The 23,800-nt window shown below is 45.1% G+C and overlaps 1 long non-coding RNA gene across 1 annotated transcript in view; it reads right to left on the bottom strand.

The window, feature by feature from the left end:
- LOC112550494 overlaps positions 1-10,193 on the bottom strand; it is a 54,715-nt gene extending 44,522 nt beyond the window's left edge. The window contains exon 1 of the long non-coding RNA XR_003094376.1: positions 9,964-10,193. This is a non-coding gene — a long non-coding RNA (uncharacterized LOC112550494). The remainder of the gene's footprint in view (positions 1-9,963) is intronic.
- Between the last annotated feature and the right edge of the window lie 13,607 nt (positions 10,194-23,800).

The raw sequence follows: 23,800 nt of genomic DNA, 5'->3' as shown, positions 1-23,800 counted from the left end.
AATGAGAAATCCTCATTCTGCTGAGAAGTCTAAACATTACAAAGTGCAACTTCTACCATTGACCTCAGCGGTGCAGGATTTCGTCTAGGGTACTTTTTGGGACACTGACTGATTTGCAAGGATATGTGAGTTAATATGGCCATAGTGCATTGTACAGGCCTGATCTGGGTCTCACTTAAACTACTGCCATACTGGTATAATTCCATCAGGCCTAATTCGCCACTTAAATACACTGACTTTGGTGGCATAAATCATGGTCTACACCTAACAGAGAGAAGGGAAGCAGTCCATTGGCTAGTATGAGCTAATCCTGATTTACTTCAGTATGGCCCATACATGAAACTAAATCCTATTCTACATGTTAGGGGCCTAAGTGTTCCACTCAGCTTGAGACCCTGAAAATCCATTGATAAATCCCCTTTTGTAACTGTCATTTTAGCTTTAACAGTAAAGCTGCAAAAAAGCAGTGAGGAAAATGTGGAGGACCCATCCACCTTCAGTATTAACAGTTTTTCAGGGAAATGAGCAGAGGAGGATTGGATTGCACTTGGGGCCTTGTGACAGTAATTCTGGGTGGCTCCTGGAGCTCTTAACTCCTGGATCAGGGGTGACACATAGGGGGTGCACGCAGGTGCACATGCACCCCCTGCATGTGGTGGTGCACCCCCTGCAAAAAGGTGGATGGTCACTGCTCACCACCCTGCCACCAGTCCATGATTGCCCCTGGCCGCTGCCAGCACCTGTAGGAGCTCCCCGCTCACTGCCACCGGGCTCCCGCCAATGCCACCGCACTTCCACCGCCACCGGCACAGCCGTGCCCCGCAGCCACCAGGGGCACATACCGTTCATGCCCTGGACTGTCCACACACTAACACCTGAAACTAATTTTAAGCCCTCATTAGGCAGCTCAAAGTTATGCCACTCCAGAGCAGGATGATATCTGATCATGGCCTTGTTACACGGTAATTTTGGGCAACTCCTGGGGTTCTTAACCCCTGGATTGTCTGCACAATAATACCTTAAAGTGGTTTTAAGCACTCATTATGTGGCTGAAAGTTACACCGCTCCTGGGCAGGATTATCTCTGATCTGTGCTACCCAGCTCCTGTTCCATTAACGTGTGGCCACTCCTTACAGATGTGCCGCCCAAGTTTAAGTCCTCCAGTATCCTAGCATCTCTCACAGCCCTGCCTATAGAGCAGGGAGAGAAGCCTACCCTGGCTCACCAGGCCTCTAGTGGCTAGTCATGGCTATGCAGGTGGGGGGCAGTCATTGAAGGTTTCTAGATTAAGGGTGTGACTGCTCCAAACTCCAAGCTAGCACCAACACTGATTTGTACATTTGTGCAGCTCACAGCTTAACATGTAACAAGGCCCTTGGTTGCTTAATAGATGGAATAGGCTCTGGCCCATTAGCGCCTGCATTTTGTCTACGATATTCCATTAATGGCAGCACCAACTAACGCTCCACCTCTCCTTTGCCCACTTTTTCTTATTTTATGCATATTCATAGTTTTCTGACATTTACTTTTTGTAAAGCTTTGTTGTTATTTCATGGTTGTATCATGACAGTTTAGTAGGCCTGCCATAATCCTATTCCATGTAAAACTTCAAAAATCAGCTGTGGGAGATGTGTATGCTCTCCTCAACCCTATTTATAACTAAAGCGTACCTGGTTTTTGTAGATAGCTATGAAGGAAATCAAACTGCACTGACAACGATCAAAGCTTGAACGCTTTATCATACTGATCCTGTTTTGTCAAAACACTGCTAAAATGAGACATTTATTTTAAGTTACTGAAATAAAAACCCTGACTGTAAGTGAGAAATCCAAATCATGTTATGTGGTTGTATTTTGTATTACCCTCCGCCTTGCATGGCTGGCTGCCTGAAGACTACCAGTTTTTCATTTCAAAACCTGATAACCTTTCTCACTTTAATGTTTCCACTTCTCTCAGTTCTTTAAACTAATTTTCACTTTAAATTCTCATGAACAAGCAGTTCCTGTTTTCTGAGTCTCTGATATAACCACTCTGCTGAAATCACAGTGTATAAGCCCCGTAGGGAGGGGCAGGGCCCACAAAGAAATCACTTGATAAGCCTAAGTGTTCATTCTTGCAATGCAGCTCTATCTAACTCCTACTAAAACACTGGGATTCATGGATGTCTCTTGATTCCCCTCTGCCCTCGCCACTCTCTGTGTTAATATGCAGCTTGGAAGATCCCCTTCATCTCCTCCTCCACCTTTCTTGGGGGTCTTAGTCCCTTTCTCTTCCTGCAATTTTCCCTTAAAACTGCTGTGTTTAGAAAGTATCCTAGACAAAAACATTGTTTTCTCCTTCATCTACCACATGAACCTCATAACACACAATAATAGCATTAAGGACCACAGAAGTGGACAGGGCCTCCTGGACCATTGCATCTAATCCCCCACATTTGCAGGCAATTGTTAATTCAAGCAATAACCTAAACTCCCTATTTGAAACTCCCACACATAACTACAAGGTGAAATTTACCAAAACACAAAGAACAACCCCATACCATGGCACAGGTAAAAGCAGGGTAGGCATGGGTGTTACCAATGCTCTGTCACTGCAATGACAAAGAAATAGTTGGTTAATATATACTCAAAAGCTGCTTGCAGATGTTAAAAAAAACCCCCAAAATCATGCTTCACAGGAAGCAGCAGCATGTTACTGCAACCCAGCTCCACAGTGTCTATATAGATTGAGCACTTCGGTGGGGCATTTTGGGGCTTTTAGCTAAAGCTGATTCAATCAGCTATTAAATAAAAGTGCCCAAAAACCCTCACTAAAGTGCCCTATTTATACCGACATTGGGTGAGCCGGGTCCAATTAACACATTGTCTCTTCCAGCCATGAGCTAGGCTTGGTGCAGGAGTGCACAGAATTTAAAGCACTATTTTTTTTAAATGTCTGCAATCAGCCAATATAACCTAGGGAGAGGACCACATGCTATGCTACAGACGAAGACCCCCTGTGACAGGGGGTCAGGCTAGATGATCTGTTCAGGTGCCTCCTGACCCTAGCTACTATGAAACTATGACACCAAAATTGCCACAGTTCATGCCAATCTATCCTAGGAAAAAAAAATCCTTCCAGCCCCTAAATCTGGTAACTGATATGGCACTGGAAGAGCAAGAAAACTCTAGCCAGGAACCTTTGGATTGTCTAAGGACTGGTAGGCATATCAGCACACCCCAGTCAAATCCCAGCCTTAGTTGTGGTCTGCATCCAGTGTTGGCAAGGAAGGCAAACCCTCCTGCTCTCCTTCCCTTGCCCTAAACCACTAACATTCATGTGGGAAAAACAAAATCTTTCCTGGCCCCAAGTGGTGTGACCAGCAAAAGCCTGGGATTATCAGATGCTTTCCACACTACACCACACTCCTTAATACCTCAACCTGGAGACCACAAATACACGGCTCCACACACACTGGTTGTTGAGCCAGAACTCCCTGTCGTATTATGCCACCTCCTGTCACAAGCATACCCAGTTCAGTTTAAAGTGAAAGAGCATTCCACAAGTTCACTCCTCTGATAGTTAAGTATCCTGCTCTAATAGCCACTCTAAGTTAGTTTGGAACCATTTGGCATTGTACTGGTGAAGTGTTTCCCCTGCCCTAATATTCACCCACAAATATCCTCTGGATCTCTGTTTTGCTAAAATAAACAAGCTGCCTTTAATCTTTTTTCATAATAAAAGTTCACCACTCCCTTTAGCCGCCTTAATGGTCCTTCTTTGTACCCATCGCAATTGAAACTAATAATTTTTTAACATTGGTGACCAAAACTGCACATAATATTTTAAAAGGGAGTTTTACCAATTCCTTGCATAAAAATAGCAGTACCTTCATTTCTCTAATGAGTATACCCCATCTAATATACCCTAAGTTTGTGCTAACCTTGGGGAACACCATTGGTGAGAGCTTTCCCATCAGATTATTCACTTTTCAATATAGCCCTCTGGAGTCTCTCTTAAAGCCACCTTCTTATTTACCTCACAGTTGTAGCACTGATCCCTGTCCTCTCCAGTTTGGCCAATAATTTCCCATGAGGAATGAACAGCATCCAAAGCTTTTCATAGATCTCACCTTTTCTAGACTTAAGGCAGAAAATGCCAGCTCTCAACTTTCACTGAATTTTTACTACAGAAAAATAACAGAGCAATTCTGTTACAAAGAACTCAGAAAGACCATAACACGCCAGAATGATTTTGACACTGTGGCTTTCTATTTCAAATCTTTGAGTTTACCTTGTGAACCATGTGTAAGATTTTGTACAACTAACATGACACCCTAGTTGAGAATCCCTGGGTGCATCTACACATGCAATTAATGTGACACAATAAACACTGGAGTAAACTGTTCCTGGACACAGCATCTACACATGAGCCTGGGACAGCAGCAATTTGAGCCAGGGCAGAGTAGGTCGCTGGCTGGCTGGGCTGACCACCAGGCACAATATATACCTGTGCTCAGCATCTACACATGCATATCAGCACAGTTAATTACTCCACTGTAAGATAGTAGTGTCCCTGACAGTACTATCTTATGGATGAGTTAATTAGTTTAGTGCACCCTAATACCAGTGCACATGTAGACTGTGATGCTTTACTGTGGAGCTCATTAGTCTACTCCACAGTAAAGCGTATGTGTAGATGCACCCCCTGGCCCAGATAAATTAAGTGCATTGCATTGCTATTATTCAATAAGTCCATTATTTTTTCATAGAAAGATATTAAATTAGTCTATTCACCCTATGGTGAATACAAGCTGTGTTTTGTCTCAATTTCCATTTCTATTCTTATCTTTAACTATCCGTTTCTTCAGTATCTGCCCTAAGACCTTACCTACTGCCGATGTCAACCTAACTGTCGTATAATTGCCTGGGTTGCTCTTTCTCACTTTTTTTTTTTTTTTAAACAGGAAAGCAGGCATGATTTCTTGTTTTCTAGTTATAATGCTGTTTTCTAGTTATAGTGTTCATTACAGAGGTACTGCTCTACGGAAGTCCGTCATATTCACAATGGGCACTTATACCATACTTTTTTTCCCCACACTGTTGGAAATCCGCCGCTTTGGAACAGACTTGATGAAGTGGTGAAATGTGCATTAGTGTGCAGAAAATGGTGGTGGTGCACTTGTGGACTAAAGCACCTCCGAGGTGTTTCAGTTCAAAAGTGTGCCACTGCCATTTTCTCAGCGCTGACGCACAATTTGCCACTTATACAACTGCAAGTGTCGCAGCGCTGGGCACTTTTCAAAGCGCCCGGTACTGAGGCGCTTGCATGTATAAAAATGCCCAACAGGCCCAGTACTACCACCTTATTTACATACAGAGTTGTGCTTATGTAAGTAGTTCCACTGAACTCCTCCACACAAGGTTGGAGGGTCCAGCTCAATATTTCTATCTCTAGGGAGTAAAAAGCAGGGAAGATAGCTGAGATATTAGTGAAGTAAGGAATCAAGCCTATGTTAACACTGCCAATTCTAGCACATAAGACAGAAGATTGCAAGGTTGGTTTTCCACTGCTGAAATGTTCATTGTATAAAGCACAACATGGGGCCCAGAAAGTTGTGACCAGGACTCAGACAATGGGCCTAATTTATTACAAAATTATGCTCTGTGGGAAAATAATTTAAATTCTATTTCTGAAAAGCAAAAGTGAAAACCACCCATTTTGTTGCATTAATGGGCTCGCTGACCCAGCTTTGCTGAGTGAGTGAATGTTGCTGAATGTTCTTGCTGCTGAATTTCCACATCTCAGATGTGTCGAAAGCATGAGTAGGATAAAAAGAGTTCTTAAAAAGCAGAATCTTGTTCGAGTCACTGACAGCTCTGTGGTAAGCGGGAGAGCTGCTGGGGAGGAGCTTGTCCACTCACATGAACACATGGCACATGCTTCACTGCAGTGCTTCATAGCTATAAGCATGGGCATGAAAAGCCCCCTTCACTTCCAGCCGTACTCAAACTCACAGATCCATCTGCTCTTTTGGATAAGGAGGCCTAGATAAGACTTCTGTCAGAACCTTGCAGCGCTGTCCTGAGCTGGACACACTGGAACACGACAGAGCAAAGGAAGATGTTCCCTGCCTTTAGTTCAGGAGCGAGGACAGGAGTCTCAGTGTCTCTTATGGATACATATGCATTCTGTCTTAACACTGGTGGCTGACCCTTGGATTCACTGCATTACCTACTGGAGGATTCAGAGGAAATCCTACATTGTTATAACCTTTGGCAGACAGAAATCAAGTACACACAGCTGGGGATCTATCTTGCCTCAAAAGCTTTTGCTTCAGTCCTATAAATGGCCATGAATCTCAAAAGAAGCCAGCCCTCTGACCTAAGTGACAAACCCGTTGAAGATGTGCCATTCACCCAGCACCCAGTGGTCTGCCTGACTTCCAAATTGGGTCGGTGAGTCTTGCATTTGCTAATCAAATGATTACCCCTCTTTTATACAGCTGCAATAGCCCTTTTTTTTCTAAGAATGATCTGAAACTCCACAAATATCTACTCCACCTCATTGTGTACTTCTCAGTTCTACAGACAAGAAGCCAATCAATTCCCAAGTAAGGGTAGCATTTCCACAGCTGTGTGGGGGCGGGAGGAAGGACTGCCTACGCCTTGCATGAGAGCTGCAGCTCCCGTACTGGGGAAGAACAGAGGCCGCAGCATTGTTAGTCCAAAGTAATTTGACATGGGGATGAGGCACAGGCAGAACCCTGATTCCACCCCCTCCATGCCAAACACGGGGCAGCCATTCAAGCGGGTAACCTATGATCCTTAATGCTATTATTGTGTGTTCTGATGTTCACGTGGCAGATGAAGGAGAAAACAATGTTTTTGGCTGGGATACTTTTTAAAACAAAGCTGCAGGTTAAATAGGTGAGGCTTTTGCACCCCACCATGTGCAGGGAGCAGTGGGAGGGGATTATGCCTTTCAGGCAGTATGCCTCCAGTGCAACCCTTGAGGGGATGGAGGGGAGGACATTTGCTCTGCCCCTAAAACCACAGATGGTGCAGAGAAAGCCCAATTTAGCCCTGGGCTACTTGTAAACGTGCAGAGCAGGTGATGGCACAAAGCAACATAACAAAAGTCCCACTGAAGTCACAATGGCACATGTATGCACAAGCCTTCACAATGTGGGTACAGGTTGCTGTCACAGGGTGTTGAGTCCCAGTCTCATCTGTGATTTCTTATCTTCTTGCTGATTGAGATTGGCCTTTGGCCACCTCAGCGAACATGAATTTCTATTAGCAGCCACTAGCCCAGCTGGGACAGAGTGTCCAGGGGGTGGGGAGGTGGTTATACGAGACTGGCAGGAAGCAGACTGGCTCCTGCAGCAGGTCTTAGGGTGGAAGCATTCTCAGGCAAGCAGCTGAGAGGAGAGGTGGGCACAAGCTGCCAACAGCAGGAAAGCACAATGCTGGGGACAGCAGAGCCCAGCCCTCATTGATCGACAGCAGGAGCACATATTCTTCAACTTATCTTGGCCACAGCTGACTTCACGGAAGCAGCTACCTTTTCTTTTTATAACCCCAGGTCACTGCAACACTGAAACAGAGAACCAGCTTATCTACCAAACGAATGCTCCTGATAACAAGTATCCCATAAAGCCTCAATTTACAGCCCTTTAGGCTCCGAAACAGTAAGGGTGCATGCACAGTGTTGGGAGTCTTCTTTGTTCCTCATGGAAAGATTACTGGTTCTTCATGTAGGGTCTGGGAGGCTAGGAGCTGCATGAAGATCACTCAGAGACATGCAGTGATACCCAAAAGGCAAAGTCTTCTCTGCTGTGCACAGATTACACATACATGCCGGGGGGAGTGGATTATTGCAATCTACATCTACCATGTGTCCTGGAAAACTGATTTGTAATGCACCCTAGAATGCACTGGGACATAGGGCAGAGTACATCAGCTCTCCTTTAAGGCCTGGAGGCAGGGGAGTGTTGGAGTTGAAACAGAATTTTCCCTCTTTATGATCCTTGTCCTGCAGTCCTCTGACAGTGAAGACTAGGAAACCATAGCAGGGACACATGTTTCAGAAACTCCTTCTAAACCAAAACCCTTCAAAGGAAACTTAAAGTTACTGCCTGTTTGAGTTCAAACACAAGTTGTTCAGTTTCATGCAGAAATCACTGTGTGAAATTTTATGGCAGAAGCCCAGATAAAGAAGATCACAATGTTGCATTCTGGCCTTAAATTTATTTTAAACAGATTAAAAACTGGCTAAATGATAGATCCCAAAAAATTACCAAAAACCTGGAAACAGTCAATGGACCTGTTCCTACAGTGGGTCCCAATGGGATCTTTTCTTGAACTAGTTAGAACTGGATGTCTTTCTGAAAAATACACTGTGCTCTGCACATTATGATTTTAACCTGCCTTCAGCAAACAGTCCCACAGGTCCCTGAATGATGCTCTCAGGCCTATGCTGTGCAGAAAGTCAAAGCAGGCCCAAAGAGTCAAAATCTCTTTTAGCCTTGAAATCCATGACAATACACAAGCCTAAGCAAGTCAGAACCTGCTGTTGGAAAGCATTTCTAGCTGCAAAAGCAGAGATGGCCAAATGAGACAAGCCACTCTCCTGCTATAGTCTTAAATTGGTCACCTACAACTAAAGTGTTTGCTGCAAATGCTGCAACAGTTTAGCTTAAAAACAGTCATTTTACCAACTGCCACTCAACCAGTTAAACCCTTCTAAAGGCATGTGGGACTGTGGGATGGGACTATTTGCTGAAGACAGGTTTAAAATCTTAACAACAAGACATTTGTAAGGAGTGTGCTGACTGCTGACTCATTTTAATCCATGTAGCCCACGCACTCAAGTGATAGCGCAGCACCCTTCCTCCTGTCATGCCATAATTCAATGGGGTTTTTCTCTCACTTTTTTTTAACAAAAGCAAGTTACCAAAAATGCTTGTCATGTGACTGTAATACTGTAGACCCAGTTTCATTTACTGTAACTGGATTGGCTAGAAAAACAAAGTTTCCAACAGAAGACAAGCACCACCGTTGCACTTAAGTGGCTCCAATTAATAGTATAGGAAACAGTTCACCTTCATAAATCTGTATCTCCTTATTATTACACTGCAAGCTTGCTCGCGGTAGCAGCAGTGGTCGGGGTGGTGGCAGCAGGGGACTGCCACTGTGCCCCCCTCTCTCCCCCCCCCCCCCCCCCCCTCCCCCCCTCCCTCTCTCTCTCTCTCTCTCTCTCTCTCTCTCTCTCTCTCTCTCTCTCAGTGGACAGCAATACACATATAGGAAGGCACAACACATTTAGATTTCGGTCTTCCATCTCCATAGTTTGAAAAAGATGACAACATATGTCAGGAATATAGGACATGATCCAAACCTCACTGAAGTTGTCAGAAGGGAGTTTTTCCAGTGATGTCAGCAGACTTTGGATCAAATCCCTCCTGAAGCAGATCCCTTACAATTACATGTATATACATAGGTTTGTGATCACTTTTAAAATCAACCTTATGCTCAAAGCAAGGTTCCCAACAACAGAAGTTACACAGGGGACAACCCTCATTGCACGTACTATGAAACAGCAAACTTGAGCCCCTCTCTTGGCTTGTGCAATAACCCACATCAAACTGAGCTAAACTTTTGAACCTAATGACTGACTTCTTGATCAGTTTTCTTTACAGTTTTAACATTGTCAAGCTTTCTGTCTGTAACAAGCAACTGCACACTGTACTTGAATTCAGTGTTTTATTACTAGGTGAAATACAAAAACGTACAGATCGAGGCATTTCTGCCACAGGTATACAGATGAAAAACACAGCAAAACTGCAGTCTGCTAACATTACTATGCAGGATTTTGAACAAGGCAGTTCAGTATGCCCCAGTGGGGGACAACTTAGTTTAACTCAGGTTCTCATACATACTACTAACATATTACCAATGAAGAGGACAGAAGCTTACTTACCAGTGTGCTGCCGGCTTTTCCCCCCATTTTCCTAAGAGGAAGGTGCCTATGGAGATAAGATATGATGTTTCTAGCTATTTTTCATTTGAGTGTGGGCTAAAAAACTAAAAACTCCTAGCTTCACAGACATAATATCACTTATTTCCCTCCATTAAGCAAAGATGTCCAAAATGTTAGAGGAAAAAAAAAACTCAGTCTTCATTCTCATTGGAACAAAATTGCTCATGCTGACTCACCAACCACTACTTCCTCTAGCTACATTCTCTTCATACTTCTGAGTATGACTGGTCAATTTCTCAGGGTCTCTATCGCAACTTCAGCTCTTCCAGGAAGAATAGCCTTTAATGACACCATGGGTGGGAATTGTTTGGTACGTGCTTTGAAAATACCCTTCTGCCATTTCTGTTTCAGCAAAAGCCCAGAGATTCACCTAGAAAGAAATAGTATGTAATGAATGCTAATGGACACATCAGAAGCAACAGAGTATGAATCTGTGTGGATTTTAACTTATTTTCTTTGACACACAGTTTGTCTACCTATGAACACAATGTTTAATCAAGATATGATTTAATGAACTGGCGTAATTAAGTTGGCTGAATAAAATTAAATCTGACAAGAAGTGATACCAGCTGCTCTTCAGATGTATACTGTGGGATTTCAGTTTGCTACTATGAGCAGGGTAATAAATATGACTTCTAGGCTAGGGACAGACATTACACATAAACTGGTTTAAGTGATCAGAAACTGGTTTAAACCTGTAACAGAACAGATGTTCAGTGCACATAAACCAGTTTGAAAATGGCTGAAACCGGTTTGAGATAAACCTGGCTGAATGTAGTATCAGACTTAACTGATTTGGGTCAAACCGGTCTATGCAGTGTCTGTCCCAGACCCTAATGAATACTTTCTGGGCCTGACTGACTGACCACCACAACACACTGGTTTACCCTGGTATAAAACTTCATGCTTCAGGACACACACCTCAGCGTAATGGCATTAGGAAGAATCTGTCCTTCATCCACAACTGCATTTCAATAGTTTTTTTGCACTCTCTCTTACACAGAAGACACTGGCCAGTGTTAGAGACCAAAGACTTGAAGATCACCTACCAATTCATGTCTTCCCAGGATAGGCAGTGATAAATTAGACCTTTCATTTTCAGTTAACCCGCATCCTTCTTTATATGTACTTCTAATTATGTTTTATATATATAATCTCCAGTGCTAAGGTATCTTATCATCCATTTTTCTTAGGAGATGTCTCAATTCAAAACTTTACAGGTTCTATTTAAACTATGTTAATTGCAAAATATTCATGAAAAATACACTAAGATCTACCCATGGAAATAATTGGGTATAAGATGGAAATAAAGTAAAAGTACATTTCCCTATGGTTGAAAAAAAGATCATGAGTAGTATTAGACTTAAAGCAGCATCTGTCCAAGCTGATATCTCACAAGGCTTGTTTTGTCTAGAGGATGTACTGTATGAAATTAACAATTTACTGGAGAAAAGAAAACAAGAAATATCAAGCTGAGAACCATGATTAGCAAAATCCACATTCTGCAACAGAACAAAAGCCAGAGAGCAACTCTGAACACAGCTGCTAGGATTTTTACATTAAATAATGGGTAAAGATCAAGCTATTTCTTTAAATCTAGTATAGGAAAAAAAAACCACACAGTAATCACAAACTACTGCACTTGATAACACTATGATACACTCAGTTCAAATTGTTTTAGTAAGTAGCAGTTTTCACTTCAGTTATGTAGGTTTAGTGATTAGTATAAAATTAGAAAAGAAATTGGAAAGTGGGTAGAATATGGGATTAATTTGAACCAAAAGTTCAAGAAAACATAAGCAGTTTCTGGGGGCAAGTTTAGCCTGACTCATTGTTTCTCATGTTCAGGGACTGTTTCAGTGATTAATTTCACTGATTAAAACTTACATCTCGGTTTCTCAAACTTAACTCAGGCAAAAGTAACTGGTCATGAGGTACTGGGATACTGTAAGCTAAAGCAAACCCAGAGTCACATTTTGGCTCATTCTGGGCCCCCAGACTCAGCTTTACTTTGATAGGTCTTGCCTCTTTCCTTCTTAACAGTATTCTTGGTCCTTTTTTTTCAACATTGGGTAGCATTGAGGAAATTAGAAGTCCCATAAAAATGCCCTTTTTGTCCAAGTGAAGAACATCTACACATACCAGCATTACCTGAGGGCTGTTTAGTAAGAAGACTGAGTTTTGAATCTAAGGTAAGAACAAACAGAAACTTATTTTGTACTTCTGTTAACATGGTCTGAGTAGCTGGGGAATCCTGGGGTAGACTAAGGCCTCCCTTTATGTATGTGGGTAAATGTTGCTCATATATATGAAGTTAAGCATGAGTATAAATAATTGCAGAGACAATACCTTAAAATGAAAGGCAGAGCTCAGCCTAGGATGCAGGAGAAGTGCTTTGGCCTTCTTTTACTGTTGCAGATGTGTATTCCAGGCAGGGCAAGACACCTCTAACACGAAGGCAATGTCCTTGCCTTTCTCTGTCAAATGATACCTGCAAACAGGGTTAATGAAAACACAAGAACTTTAGTGCTGTGGGGTGAGTGTCCAAGCCAGCCATGTAAATACAGGCATTCTGAACAGAGAGTGCATCTACACATGCACTTTACTGCAGAGTAGACTAATTAGCTCAGCAGTAAAGCATCACTGTCCACATGAGCGCCAGTCTTAGGGCATGGTAAATTATTTAACTCTGCCATAAGACAGCACTAGCTTCCAACAGAGTAATTAACTTCGCTGAAACATTCATGTAGACGGCATAGGTGGTGGAAGGGGGGGCTAATGGGGCTTAGCCCCCCACAACGTGGGGCAGCAGTAGGGCCACAAGGAAACCCAGACAGGGGCTTCCGGCAGCTGCAGCAGGGGTGGGGTGGGGGGAGGGGAGGGGCAGACGCTGCCCAGCCGGTGGCACGGGACTGATCTGGGGGGCACAGCTCCTGCTGCTGCACACAGCCTGGGAGGCATGGGGGGCATGTATCCCCGATCTGTGTGGGGCAGGGTAGGCAGCCACTGCGTGCTGGGGCTGGGGCAGTGCTGGCTTCTTCCCTGTGGGGGAAGAGGGGTGGGAGGCATGCTATGCTGGGGGTGGGTGGCAGTGGTGCTGGGAAGGGGGCTACGGGTGGGGGGTGCAGCCACCCCAAGATTCTCCGTAGCCCACCCCACCCCCTCTCCCAGCGCCACTGCCGCCCGCTCCCAGCATAGCATTACCCCCTGCCCCCAGCCGGGAAGAGCTCAGCGCTGTCCCAGCCCCAGGCCATAGTGGCTGCCTGCGTAGATCGAGGGCACTCACCCCCATGCCTCCTGCATAGTGGCGGGAGCTACCAACCCCTCCCTGCACTCCGCCCTTCCCTAACTATGGTAGACGGTGACCAGGGCTGGCTGGCACATGAGGGCGCAAAAGTGCGGGGGCTGCCTGTTTCCCGCCCCACACTTTAGTACCCTCATGCCCCAGCCAGCCCCTCCACCACCTGATGCTGGCACCCAGAGCCTTGGGCTGACCCCCTGAACCCCCTGCCAGCCCAGAGCTGCTCTGCCCTGGCTCTAACTATTGTGGTCCCAGGCACACATGAAGACGCTATGCCCAGGAGCAGCTGACTCCAGCGTGAACTGTGTTGGAGTTTATTCAGGTGCATTAATTAATTGCATGTGTAGATGCACCCAGTGAGACAAGCCTGCAAGAAGACCTGCATTGCTAGCCACTGCATCACATACGGTCCACCTCCATTCCACCTGCTCAGAGCAGGATCGGGGCCTTGAAGTAAACACTGGTTTGTCCAGTAGGGGTGAGTTCCAGAGGGTCACCTTAGGTACCACAGTGTCTAAAAATTAGTTGCCTCACCCCAGCAGGGTGGTTCAAGCAAACAGGGCCAGGCACCAAGGTTATCCAAGTAGTCAGTGGAAGGAGTTAGGTGCTTCTGAAGGGTTATCCACAAAAATCCATGCCACAGGACGCCTGTTGCCCACATATGTTGAGTGGCATAACCACTAGGCTACTGAATGGGGTTCCCTCTAACTTTCTGTCCTTCTGGCCTCATAACTTTGCACTCTTGCCCCCACCCCTAAAACTATTCTATATTATGGTAGTTAGTCTACTCTCCTGGCAGGTGGAAGAGGGGAGGTGTAGATTTGAACCCCCTCAGGCTGAGGAGGGCCAGAGTGACTGTAGCAGCTGCAAGCTCAATAGTATCCAGGTACTCAGTATACCTCTGGTAGATGAAACTCTCAGGACTTGAGTGGGGTTTGGGTCTGCTCTGTCTTATGTCCAGACCCAGTGGGATGTAGGGGGACCCAACATTGTGGAAATATGCATAGGATTAGGGGGTTCTCAGGGTGCTGTGCTGGACTGGGCCCTATTGGTTGTCAGGCAGACTAATGACTTGGCCATGGATTAGGGAAAGGGAAGCCCACATCCATGGGGCCAAAGCAGACTGTGGCCCTCACCCATGTTGCCCTGGGCTTATGGGGACCACCCATAGGATGGAGCCTTCCCAATGCACAAGGATGGGATGAGCTATCTTGGGAGCTGGGCATTTCCCTGTCCCCAGAAACTGTACCTACTGTGTCTCCTCACATACCCCACCATGTCCCAGGTGAGCAACCACATTTCCCCCCGTCCCCCAACGCTTCCTTCCCCAACACTCACACTATACAGCCCCCCTCTCCCACACAGTGTCTCTTCACATCTCCCCAACACTCTCACCACACCTACACCTAGCTGCCCCATAAATCTACCACACAGCCTTCCTCTTCTCAACACCAGCAGCACATAGCCAATCCCTCATGACAACCCTCTCCAGCCCTCCAAGCTACATCAATCAGGACTTCTTCTATTGATAGGGTGGTTTCTTGTATCTTACTAGGTGACTTATAGTTTTGAATGATTGTGACCAATGTAATTTAACTTGGCAGTGCATCATTATGTGGAATACACATCATTAACAACATAATGCTTGTGCCAGGGAGGCAAGGAAGTGGGGCACAGTTTGGCAGCTTACCCTACCAAGTTGAAATCCCAGACTGTACCCCTGGTGAGGTGCCTGACTGCTCAAGTGCCTCAGGAACTTTGCAGCCTAATGTATATTCATCTAATAAGGTTTTGTGGCCACTGGAGTGGTGTTTTTCTGGATCACTTTTTTGGACTTATGCACTTGAATTCCACCTAAGTCCCATTTCAAGCACCCGAAGTGACTTTCTGAATCTCATTCCAGGTCTTTACATATGACTACTAATTTTATCTTCTTCTGGCTTCAGGTGTTCCTGATCTCTGAATGTCAGGCCCCTTTTCAGAAGGCAAAGTCTTCAGTTACTTTGAAAAACTATGCTGCTTGTACATGCCACGGGGGGTTTACTTTGGTTTAATTCTCCCTAAATTGAAGCGATGGGTTTTTAAAAACACAGCTTCAATGTACAGTGAAATACCTGTGGCATGTACACAAGGGTCGGGCCTGATCCTTACCTGCATCTCTGGTGATGCAGGGGAGGAGGGGAGGGCGAGCAGCTGGTGGGCCGAGCGGTCCCTGAGCTGCTGGGGCGGGGGCAGGGCCACCCAGGTGGCACCCGCCCACAAGCACCTGGCCTGGGCAGTCCCAGGGGGCACAGCAACCGCAGATGGAAGCACTGCCCCCACCCCCGCAGCCACGGAGGGAAGCACCAGGCCCCCGTGCAGCTCAGGCAGGCAGGCAGGCCCTGGGGAGAAAAACAAAAAGATCAGGCTCGACAATTTTTTTTTTTTCCTTCAGTGGAGCCTGCTGCACGGGCTACTGCTGGGTTCCCTGCACAGGCTGTCTGCACAGCCCCTGAGCTGCACGGGGCCCAGTGCTTCCCTCCACAGCTGTAAGGTAGCAAACTAAAACACCTTGGACATGTTTTATTTTGCTGCATCCCTAAGTCATTTAACGTGCAATACACCACCAACAGTGTAAACAGTCGCACCATTAAAGCGGTGCAAAAGGACATTTTAGCTGCTTTAAGGGCCAATTTTGTGGCATGTACAGAGGCCCTCCAGCGTTTGTACACATAATGGGGATTTAGTCCTCTAAATTGAAATGGTGGGTATTTAATCATGATGATTGAAAACTGACCGTTTCAATTTAGAGGCTTCTATCACTGTTACAGTGAGAAGACCGATCCTTTTTTTTCTTTTTTCTTTTTTTGAGGAGCCTACCCATGTCTCCCAGGACTGGGGGACAAGCTACTGGTGGGCTGAGCGGCTTCTGAACTGCAGGGGTCCCCAGTCCTTCCCTTCACGGTGGTAGTGCCCCCTGGGGCTTCCTGAGTGGGCTGCTAGCTGTGCGTGTGCTGCCCTGCTCCGGCTCAGGGAACAGTTGGATCAGGCTGGGTGCTGCCTCTGAGCTGGAGCAGCACCCGCCCGCTAGCTGCCCACTCAGGTGGTCCCAGGGGGTGCCGCTGCCATGGAGGAAAGGACCAGGGGCCCCCCACAGCTCAGGGGCCACTGTCAGCTCACCCCCGGCCCCAGGAAAGCTGGGAAGTCTCTGAAAAAAAAAGAAAAAAAGGATTGGGCCCCTCACTGCTTTATTTTTTTTCCTTTGGTGCACCCTGTCCGTGTGAGCTGCTGCTGGCCAGCACAGCCCCTGAGCTGCAGGGGGATCCAGCCCAGCAGCTAGTGGGTGGTTGCTGTCCCAGCTCGGAGGCAGCACCCAGCCTGATCCAACTGTTCCCTGAGCCCAAGATGGGGCAGCACCAGCACAGCTAGCAGCCCACCTGGGTGGCCCCTGCTGCCGTGGAGAAAAGGACCGGGGACCCCTGCAGCTCAGGGGCCGCTCAGCTTCATGGCAGCTCACCCGCCAGCTGTGGAAGCTGCAGGGAGGCTCCACAAAAAAACAAAAACAAAAAAAAATGATCAGGCCCCTCGCCACGTGTCCCTTCAGCCTACCTCTCCCATGGCAGAGGGGTGAGCTGTTAAAAGGCTGAAACATTACAAATAGCTACGTTGCAAACTAAACTACATGCAGATGTGGTTTAGTTTGCAATTTAACAAACTCATTTAAATTGCAAAAAACCCTGCACGTGTGCAGCATGAAGTGCAAAAATGGGCAATTTTCATCATGTGTACAAGCGCCCCTGAAGAGTAGTTTCACAGAGGTATTTAAGCATCTAAACTCCAGAAATTTCAAATAGCCTAGGGAGATGTCTGTACTACATCTCTGCCAGTTGGGAGCACTGCTGAGAAGCACACCCTGGCCACATGTTCCCACTCTGCCCATGCCAAACCCAGAAATGAGGCAGTGGCACCTTTCTGAAGTTGCTCCCCACCACAGCTCTCAACCTCTCCTCAGCATGGCAGTGGGGGTGGCAGCACCTCCCAGACAGCCTTATTCCCTCTTTCCTGGGCTTGGCACAAATGAAGTGAGTGTGGGCAGGTGAAAATGTGCTTCTCATAGTCCTGGGGAAGCATCCTGAGCAGTAAAGTCAGTCCCCACTCTGTCTGAGGAGCCAAAATGCACTGTTCTTCTTCCACCACAGAAGTCCAGCAACTGCATTTCCTGCAAGAGTCAAGACAAGTTTGATATCTTTTACAATGTTGCATTAAAACATTCTTACATTTTACCCTGTGGAATGAAAGGCAAGAATAGTAGTGGTGGTCAGAAGGGATGTGAGAACAGAATTGGTACTGAGATATTCCTGAATTCTAATCCTCCCTCTCACGTGGACTTTTCTCTATGCTTTCTGTCTGCTTTTCCTGCATTCTTTGATGTGGAGACAGTGCTACTTAGTTTGTGCCTGTATAGTACCTTGGAGATGGATAATTTCCCATGGGCACTGAGCATTAACAATTTTGAAATAAGAAACCATGGAGTATTGTAAATAAATAAAAACAAATGTGCTCGATTGCTACAGGCTTGCTCAACTTCAAAGCAGGATCCTGCAATCCATCGTATCCTTTAAAAATATGCAAAGGTATCCTGTGTTCCTCCAGACTTTCTTAAGAACTCTCATTTGTCGTGGTATCTACCATGTTTAGACACTGAGATGGTGTGACCACTGCTTATCATGCTCTATTCGCTTCACCATTACTTGTTCTTCTCCCATCTGTTTGCCATATTCTGTTACGGTCACTTCATATGGTATTTAGACTCTAAGTTGTTTGGGGCAGGGACTACGTTTGCATAAAGGGCAGGAATCACAGATTTATAATTGCTCTGGACATTGCAGAACCTTGTAAATTGGTTGAAATTCACACTGTATTCCCTTCTCACCTGGCTATTTGAGCCAATCAAGCCAAATTTCATGACATGGTTCGTCTAAACTAGAGCAAATCAGGCTCTTGCAACCTCTGTGCTACATTATTGCATTTATTTAGATTGTTTTAAAAAAACAACAACTTCTCATACCCCACTCTAGGTGCCCCAACATAATCTAATTTCCACAAACCCATTTCCTAGTTGTGGAATCAGAAAAAAATAAATGCCTTAAACTTTGATCATTTGTGTTATAAGATGACATAACCGCTTTGTGGAGAATTGCTGGCTCTGTATAGTAGAACAGATAAGAGAAAGTGTTTGTTCTTTGTAACTCCTCTGCAACTGCTTCACTCACCGCGGCCTTGAAGATAACAAAAAGTATGTACAACTCTGATTTCCAGGTGCAAGAAGGAGGTTTGTGAACTAACCTCACCTCCCCCATAAGTTCCCATCCTGATTACAGCAAAGAAATAATGAAGTAATATTATAGCCGCTTTTCATGCTAATTTCACTATATGATCACGTGAGTTGTAAGCGACTTTTAAAAAGTATATAAGCCTCCTGATTTTGTTCTTGGGGGGGAACCCCTTCCAAGTGCTTGGGAAATCCATGTCACTTTGGAATCCCCCCTACAGCTGTAGTTTCTTTTGAATAAAAGCTTCTGCTGACCTGACCCAAAAGTATGCTGCGTGTGTTTCCACGACAGTGCAGGGGTGGCCAACCTGTAGCATACATGCCACAAGTGGCACAGGCAGCCTGTGTATGGGGCATGCAGCAGATCAGGGAGGGGATTGGCAGCACAGCAATCAACAGGGCAGGAAGCAGAAAGCAGAGCAGGAGGCAAGGAGCACACGTTGAAAACCAGAGTGCAGGTCAGTACATTTGGCACAGAAAGGGGATTGGAATGGCACTCAGGTAGGGTGCAGAGCTAATTTGTGACACACCTGCTAAAACAGTTAGCCCCCAATGTCCTAGTGGACGACTCCTATCAAACCATCAATAAATCTACAAATGTAGCAATGGAAATAATCCTAAACATCCCTGTTTCAACTAGCATCATTATTACAGTTGTACAAATAATGGATTTCTTTAGTCTGTTGGTAGAACTGGGGTGGGTGGGCGGAGGGGGAGTTTCATGCTGATCCAAAACAATTTTCTTTCAAATTGAACAAATTTCTTTCAATTGGACACAAGTGCAGAGAAGCAAACAACTTCTCCCCTACCTGGCTGGCCAGGACTGTCTGCCAAGGGAGCCCCCAGGTACCCCAACCCCTCATGCCCAAATTTTCCCACCTGGAGGAGCAAACAGCTCCTCCCCTACCTGTCCCCAAGCTTTCTCCTCCCTACTGTATTAACTCAAATAGAAGACAAAGTTTCCCCCCCCCCAAATCAGCATAGGTCCTTGTCTTACATTCACATACAAAGAAACCTCATTAAATACATTGTCTGTCATTAAAACTGTTGCCAAAAGCAGCATGTGCTCCATAATGAAAACCAATTTTGAAGCTGATTAAATGCAGCCAGTACTGAGCATGACTATAAAACACATAGCCCATATAGGTCAAACATACCAATGGAAACCTACTTGTTTTTTAAACTCAAGGCCAAATCAGTTCCAAATTCTATTGGGCGAAGCCCAATTGTCAAGTTCCAAAATTTGACTGAGCAGCAGTGACGGATTTAGGCTTAAGCTACTTAAACTACAGTTTAGGGCCTCTAAATATGGAAAAAAATAAGGGGCCTCTAAACATAGGCTTCTATGGCTATATAATGGAAAAACGATAATAAAGAAATAAGAGAGGCAACATGCCTGCTTTCTTTAGATGATCATGCTTCTGGCTTACAGCATGGCATATTCTTCCGAAAGAGACTGCAGCTATGGCACCATGATCATTGGGAATCCCCCTCTCTGCTGCCCCTCTGACCTTCTCCACTCACCATTTGTAGGATCCTGGCCTTCCTCTTCCTGTCATGGGACCAGCTGGCAGGGCTTGAGCCTTAACCCCTACTTGACCGGCCGGCCATGACTGGAAGGTTCTGGATTTAAAGGGACCACCTTGTCTCTCAGTAACAGGGTTAGGGTTCTCTGTTATAGGGGTGTAGCAATCTGGGATTAGTTTTGGGCTTTTTTCCTAGCTTGCTCCTTTGGCTTTTTGATTAGGGGTAAGCGAGGCTAGGGGGCATCTGAACTCTCAGGTTTCTGGGCTTGGGCCTTGCATGTAGGATGCCATGGATGTGGGAGTATCTGAAGCCCCAGAAAGCTGAGTCTGAGAGTTAGGATACTTGCTGGTGGTAGTGCCTCACAGACCTGAGCAGTTAAGCTCTGCTCAGTAGAAATTTGGAACTTAATTCAAAACTGATTTGGCCCTGGAAATGAAATTTTAGTTAAAAAAGATGGTACTATATACAAGTACATGCAAAAGTGTTGCTTGGAAGTGTATTTATAGAGTACCTATGCTAAAACTTGCAGCAATTTCTTTAAAGGCAAAATACATCAATTCTGGATTAACTAAATTACTACAGGCATCTTTATTCAAAGTCAGTGTTTTCAAATTTGTCTCTCATGTATATGTGCTTAGTGATGTCATAACCCAAGGGTATGATTTTGTGTGTGCTTCGGGACTGCAGAATTATTTCCCGCCACGAGGAGCTTTCTTTGCACGGTGCAATTCTCAGTTGCAAAGAGAAAACCCCGGTGCAAAGGAGTTCCCGCCATTCACATGCAAATTTGTTCCCCACTATTGGCTGTTTCTAAATTGTTCCCACGTGGCGGCTAGCGATTGGCTTGCTAGCCGTATAAGAGGCTTGAGCGGTTTCCGCCCAAGTTGGAGAACTCCAAGGAGAACCCCGCAAGGGAGGACTCCACAACCATCTGGAGGAGGAGAAGGAAGACTTCACATCTTGTGAAGAACTCTAAGCGCTGCTGAGCCTAACAAACCCAGCGTGTGCCTTAAAAAGGATATAGGGGCCTGATCAACCTCTGGCCTCTCCACGTTGCCGTCTAATCCCTCGACGTACCCTTCCCTGCGCACTCATTCCATGGAGCCTAGCAAACTCTGTGTGTGTGTGTATCCAGAGCTCTGCCCGAGTTATTTCAAGAGGCTCGAGTTTTTCTACGGGTCTTGTTCGTACGAGTTTTGTAACTGCAACTTAAGCGAAGTTTTCTCCTGCCTGCACCGCGACCATCTACGGTGTAAGTAAAATAATCTTTAATCAACCGCTACGCGTCCGTGCCTAATTCTAGTCCGCCGGCCTGCATTCCCCGACCCACGTGCCAGGGCTGCTGGCCACAGCCCGCCGCGGACCCCCGAAAGCCTCGGACCGCTCCCAGCCCGCACAAGTGAGAGTAGTGTCTGACAATAAGGGTGCGGGAAGGGGCTGCAGGGGGAAGAAGTTAGGCAGGCAAGGAACTACCTGGCCCTCCCAAATCTATTTTCCCTGCTGCATCAGTGGGAGGGGGACAAATTCAAGGCTTAGCTTCCAAATTCCATACCTGGAAAATTATAACAAATTTATAAATTTTCCATATATAGAATCTAATGATTGGGAATTGTCTTATCTTCAAGTAAATATAGTATTAATGCTGTTCAGTTTAAAAGATCAAACTAGAAGTGATGATCAGCAGGCTCTCCTCTCAGCACTTCTCTTGCAAGGGTAAAAGAGAAAGGTAGCAGAATCTTCTGCGCAGGTTTGTATCTCAGCTCAGTGACTTCAGCACTACCGGAGGTTCTACGGAGCGTGGGAATGTGTGCAGTGTAGTGTGGCACGTGCCCACACAGTAGGATAGAATGATTATGACTGTACACATTTTAGTGATGCAGTGACTTTCCAGGGTTTATAACTCAGGGAAATCTTGCTAGCCCTAGTACTGCCACACTATTCCAACTTCCTATTCCAACATAGCCTTTTCGCTATAAATCTAATTAATTAGATAATTAATTCCTGACTTGCTAGAGCTGTTCAAGAAAGAAGTTGCTAACATTATACATACTCATAATATAAAGTATAGTGTGTGTGTGTGTTAGCAACTTCTTTCTTGAACAGCTCTAGCAATTCAAGAATGCATCTATATATGCATTTTATTTATTAGATTTACATTCCACCCTCTCCAATAGGCTACGTTGGAATATATACACATACACACACATTACATATTTTTACATAAACTACTTTTTATTTATCTAACTTCCTACTTGAAACCCTCTCTACCATTTTGATGAAATTAAAAGAGAAAATCAGCCTGAGGCAGAGACCAACAACAATGTTTTCCAAAGTGTTTAAGCCTCACACATATAATCAAAAGTATTTAGACTCCTCGGTCCTATTCAAGCATCAAATCAATGGGAGTTGGGAGCTAAGGACACCTATACATGTGCAGAGAGACTGCTCTGACACATTGTAATTACAATGCATCAGAGTGGCCTCGATTACTCAAGTCTGCTGGAGCATGGTAATTACCATTCTCCAGCAGACTCCAGCATCATGTGCATCAGGGTCCCTGCACTGAAAAATGGTGGCAGGGGCACTAACTAAAGCTGGTTCAATGAGCTTTAGGTAAAGCACCCCTGCCACCATTTTTCAGCACAGGGATGCTGATACACATGACGCTCCATGTAGTTTAATTAGAGCACCTCTCAGAGCCTCTCTAATTAAAGCCCCCCCGCCCCCCCCCAGCCTCCTGGAACATGTCTATAAATCCCCTAAGTGTCTAAATACCTTTGACAATCTGGGTATTAAAGGACTTGGAGATGAAGTCCAGCCTTTGGCTCCTAAATAACTTGGACACTTTGGGGGAAAAATGGGGCTTAGTCTACTAAATCACTTAAATAACTCTGAAAAATACTGTCTCAAGCTTACAAAATTCATTGTACTGCAAAGTTTGATAAAATCATAAAGTAACTAAGAACAGTGGATAAGAAATACAGAGTGCTATTGCAAGCTTGATGGCAGGAACCCTAGTAGTTCAGGCCTATTCATATTCATGAATACTGTTTTAGCAAGAGTGCCCTTGACTGATTTTTCATCCCATCACAAACAGGCCTGAAGAGGTAGTGAGCCAGCATGCCCAGGCTTGTTAAATAACTCTGCATAAACTTTGGGGGCTGCTGAGCAACAACAAAAACAGAGGAAGTCGGTGCAGTAACAGCAGCAGCAATGCACTTGCTTTTCATCAACACTGTATTCACACCAAGTGTAGCACACAAAGCATAAAGAAAATACAGTTTGTTATACATGACATTTACAATGGGCTTCAGAATGTATTTCCACTTCCTCTTTCCATATTAATTTATCACAACATTCTTGTTTCTTACAATCAAATGTAAACTACAAGATCTCCATGTTATCCAGTAGGGAGGAAGCTATTACTCTCCTAGCTCCAGAGAAGAGTCAGAGAGACTTGAGAAGCTGATTTAAATGGATTGTTATCCAGGTCCTCTCATGTTCAGATTAAGAAACACCCAAAGCATAAACTGGTATTAAGTAGCCATGACCTTGGGTTATTTTGTTTGAAATGAGTATATTGTGAATAATGCAAAAATATTTGTTTTTTAAACTAAAATATTTAAAATACCTTAAAG

Source organism: Alligator sinensis, unplaced genomic scaffold, assembly GCF_000455745.1.
Source record: "Alligator sinensis unplaced genomic scaffold, ASM45574v1 scaffold794_1, whole genome shotgun sequence".
Lineage (NCBI taxonomy): Eukaryota > Metazoa > Chordata > Crocodylia > Alligatoridae > Alligator > Alligator sinensis.
The sequence above is the reverse complement of the archived record's forward strand: the minus strand, read 5'-3'. Positions and strand labels throughout refer to the sequence as shown.